At 43.2% G+C, this 4,440-nt stretch overlaps 1 pseudogene; it reads left to right on the top strand.

The window, feature by feature from the left end:
• Positions 1-2,967: 2,967 nt before the first annotated feature.
• On the top strand, positions 2,968-3,460 carry LOC143561011 (heavy metal-associated isoprenylated plant protein 27-like; annotated as a pseudogene).
• Positions 3,461-4,440: the final 980 nt, after the last annotated feature.

Below are 4,440 nucleotides of genomic sequence, written 5' to 3'. Positions count from 1 at the left end.
TCGTTCCTTCCTCCCTTCTTGATAGATGCCACGAGGTGTGCGAGCCTCCCATCCTTGACGAATGTCTCGACGATGTCCCTCAAGGATGTGCACTCCTCAGTGCTATGGCCCTTTGTCCCATGGAAGTCACAAGACTTGCTTTGATCCGCATTGGGTTTCTGTCGGATCGCTGGGGCTTTTGGCCATGGCAGTTTTTCCGTGGCAAATATCTCCGTGACGCTCTTGGTGAGTGGCGTCCAACGGTTTTTCCGGTTCGAAGGGTGCGTGTTGTCCCTTCCGCCAACCAGAGGGCGAGAGCTTGAGGGGGTGTCAAAATTTATCCTTGACTGCCAAATACCTTGCCGCCTCTTTTTGTTTAGCCGGGCGGTTCTCACATTGTTCTCCCTTGTCCTCTGTGTGTAGAGGTTTGTATTCTGGGGGAGATCTCTTCCCAGCTGTTTCTCCGTTTCGGCAAAGCGTTTGGCTGCCGTCATTATGGCATCCCATGTGGATGGCATGCCGTCTTTACCTGTCAGAGTGCGGATGAGCTCTGGGTCGTTCGCGCCCTGAATAAAGGCAGCGCGAACAAGATCTTCGCTAATGTTACCCAGACTTAGCTTCTTCGAGTTGAAGCGAGTGATGAAGTCCAGCAAAGATTCATCTTTCTCTCGAATGCATTTGAGGATTGTCCATTGCTCCTCGGTATACTTTCTTTGCTGGCTGAAGTGTTGGCTAAACTTCTGTTGGAAGTCAGCCCAGTCGTAGATGTGGTTGACCGGTAGGCGATCGAACCACGCTCTAGCAGCCCCGACCAGCGTCATTTGGAACATGTAACACCATGTAGGTTCCGTCCAACTACTGACGGTTGCCCCCGCTATGAATCTGTTCAAATGATCATCTGGGTCGGATATACCATCATATGTGCCTACGCTGGACATTTGTTTGGCACTTTTTGGGGCAATTGCTTCTGCAATGTCCCTTGCAAATTTGGACGTTCCCGCATTTGCAACGTTTGGTCTGAATGTTTTGGAGAAGTCTCGTGGACTTCCACCTGTGCTTTTTGGTTTGAAGGCTTGTCCAAAATGCATTCTCGGTTGGGAATCCGTTTCCTTACGCTTCCCTTTTGCCCTATGGCGAGGGTTCGCGTCGGAGTCGGATTCCTCCGAGTCATCCAAGTAATCTTCGAATTCGTCAGCCTGTTGGACGGAACGCAAGCGTTCGTCCAACTCAGCTTGGAATTCCCTTTGACGTGCCTCCGCCCATGCCTTAACTTCATCGAGTGTTTGGCGGGGGAGTCTTGTTCGTTTCTCTAACTGGGTATCGATGAATCCCAGTGAGCGATTATTTACTACACTTGCCCCAGCTTGGGTAGCTGGGGTAGTGTTCGTAAAATTTACTTCACTTGCCCCGGCTTGGGTAGCCGGGGTAGTGTTTGTAAAAACTGTGTTGCCGGTATTCCCCCCAGTAGCTGGGGTTGTGGTTACCGGAATTTCTTTAACCATCTTAGAAGTTTGAAAAAACTGTTGAAAAATGAAGTTCTAGCTTTTATGCACGGATGGCGCCAATGAAGAAACACTAACCGGACCCCGGGCAGATTACTGGTAACCTGGGGGTTAGATAGATGTTTCCCTCGAAGGTTAGGTCCAGCAGAGTAAGTTGTACTTCAGGGAACCTGCAAAACAGACACCGTGAGCTCGTCACTGAGAAGGGGGGGGGGGGTTCCTCATTGTGACCACCCTCCGGCGTGAGAATCAGTCTATATTGCTCTTTAAATATAAAAGTATATGAATACTATTAGAGCAATTATCAAGTAAGTTATACGAGATAGTAGATGATGAAATGATAATACCATTTGCTGTCTTTTATAGCCGAAGGTGGGTTTCCAAGGGGTTTAGCCGGCCCAACACGCTACCAACTGTAACCTATGCACGTGCCCTACCTGTGAGTGGTGGATAGGTAGCGGCTGACACAGAGCAGGCGTGCCGTGCACTCTTCGTCTTCTACCAACTGCAGGCTAGGCACGTGGTCTGGCAGGAGTTGGTGGGCAGGCGGCGGCTATTGGTCACAGTGCTGTGGCGTGCTGTCTGCCACGCTGCTGTCAGTGAGCTGTCGCATTCTTGGTCAGATCTTTTGTCTTTACCTCGTCAGGTATTACGCAAAAGATCCTCCATACGGACTGGCCCATTTTGGCGGGAGTTTTCCCCCTCCCGCCTTTGCTCATTCTTTCAGGTGACACTGAATATTTGTAAGTGTTAAGCCTTATGCGTGTAGCTATGCTGTGCGGGTAGCCTTCCCTGATGGCTTGTATCCGCAACTGCGGGAACAGGCGGGTTACTTTACCATTGGGAGGCTTTTCCCTGCGTATGCAGCTTGCATACTGCGCGTAGGCTTCTCTGAGCATGGTGGGTCCTGCGGGAGTAGATGGTCTTTGCGCAGACATCCCTGTTCAAGGTGAGTCATGCGGGACCAACTGAGCCCTGCTGGGACCTACCTCTTCACTACGGTTAAGTTAAAGTTTGGTGAAAAACTCTAAAAAGAAATTATGTCTATATATAATTAATTCGTTACCGAACTGTTTACAAATAAAGACAACTTTCAAAAAACGCGTAGAAATGTTTTAACGAATCTTAAACCGCAAACTAATAGAAGTCATTTGAATTATGAAGCTGTAAGCAACAGGTCATTTTCGCTGAAAAACACTCTTTTAAGTTCGCTTGTCACCCTAGCGAACTGCTTACAGGTATAAAACTTTAAAAAAAAATACTTAATACATAATAAAAAAAAGTACGGGAGAGAAAAGATGCAGGGTAAGTTGTTTGCTTGGCTAGTTAAGATGCAGGGCATTCCATTGCTGTCACTTTATATATATGTAGGGTTACAATTACATCTCTGTTCCCAATGCGCCATAATCAGTTTGAAAGACAACACAATACTGTTTATCACGCGAATCTTACGTTGTCTCCATATTTTGTCCGCAGACGGGAGATAAAGGTGAAGATGGACTGTGAAGGGTGCGAGAGGAGGGTCTGAAAGTCCGTAGAAGGCATGAAAGGAGTGACTTCGGTGGAGGTGGACCCAAAGAAAAGCAAGCTAACCGTTGTAGGCTACGTCGAGCCGAACAAGGTGTTGCATCGAGTCCGCCACCACACCGGTAAAAAAGCCGAAATGTGGCCGTATGTTCCCTATGATGTTGTTGACCATCCATATGTGCCGGGAGTTTATGATAAAAAGGCGCCGCCTGGATACGTTAGAAACGTGGAGTATGTGGATCCTCAGACCAGGAGTTTGGCTCGGGCGAGTTCGACTGAAATCAGGTATACGACGGCGTTTAGTGATGAAAACCCGACGGCTTGTACGGTTATGTAGTTGATTATGTTGTTCGTGTATGTAAATAAATCTGATAATTCTGTATGTGGTTTGCACAATTTTTTTGTTAATGGTTTGTGGATCGTTAATGTTTTTTTCTTTTAATATTTTTTTTGTAAACTAGAATGCATTATCGTTGTGTTTCCAAGTTTAATTTTAATATTCCAAGTTCAATTTTAATAATGATAGAAAGAGAAAAAAGTTCTAATTTTAATAATGATAGAAGGAGAAAAGAAGTGGAATTATGATAGAAAAGAAAGGAAGAAAAAGGAAATAGTATCATATTTCTGAGTTTAATGAAAAGAAGAGAAAAATGAAAAGAAGAGAAAAAGAAAAAATATTAAACATTTTATGTGTTGAGTAGGGAGAAATAGAGTTTAATGAAAAGAAGAGAAAAAGAAAAAATATTAAACATTTTATGTGTTGAGTAGGAAGAAATAGAAAAGAAAATTACACTTTTATTAATATACTCTTTTACTTGAATTAAATAATTATTACATGTAAAAACATTTTTGAGCTAGAGTTTGAATAAACCCAATTGTTTAATTTTCAACAGAAACAATTGGTTTATTGTTCCTCTAATCTTTGCGGGTGCCATTTCAGACAAATAAAGAGGAACCGTCTGCATAATCAAGAAACACGATAACATAGAGAATATATTAGCTCGATTTGATTAGTTTCTCTTTGTAATTATTCTTATTGTATCCTTGTATATATAAATATGTATAACTTGTTAATAATATGCATCTTACACAACTTTTATTGGTTTATACAAGAAAAAACTTTATCTTTAACTGAGAGTGTACACGAGCCAAGCCGCTCATGAATTACTCGATATTGGCTCGCTTTGCGCTTAATTAAAGCGAAGCTTAAACGAGCTCGAGCCCAAGCCCAAGCTCACACCTAAAATAGGCTTGTTCAATAAGCGAGCCCGAGTTTCACTTATTGAGCTTAAGCTGACTTGCGAGCCTAAAAAAGCATGCACTATATATTCATAACTTCTATTTAATATATTAAGTATCTGTCTATATAAGTGTTAGTTTACTATAATATATCAAACTATGATAAAACAGCTTCATATATATGCAATTGAAT

Source organism: Bidens hawaiensis, unplaced genomic scaffold, assembly GCF_021521415.1.
Source record: "Bidens hawaiensis isolate Kalapana, Puna unplaced genomic scaffold, B.hawaiensis_p1.1 tig00020524_1, whole genome shotgun sequence".
NCBI lineage: Eukaryota > Viridiplantae > Streptophyta > Magnoliopsida > Asterales > Asteraceae > Bidens > Bidens hawaiensis.
This window is presented reverse-complemented; position numbering and strand designations above follow the sequence as displayed.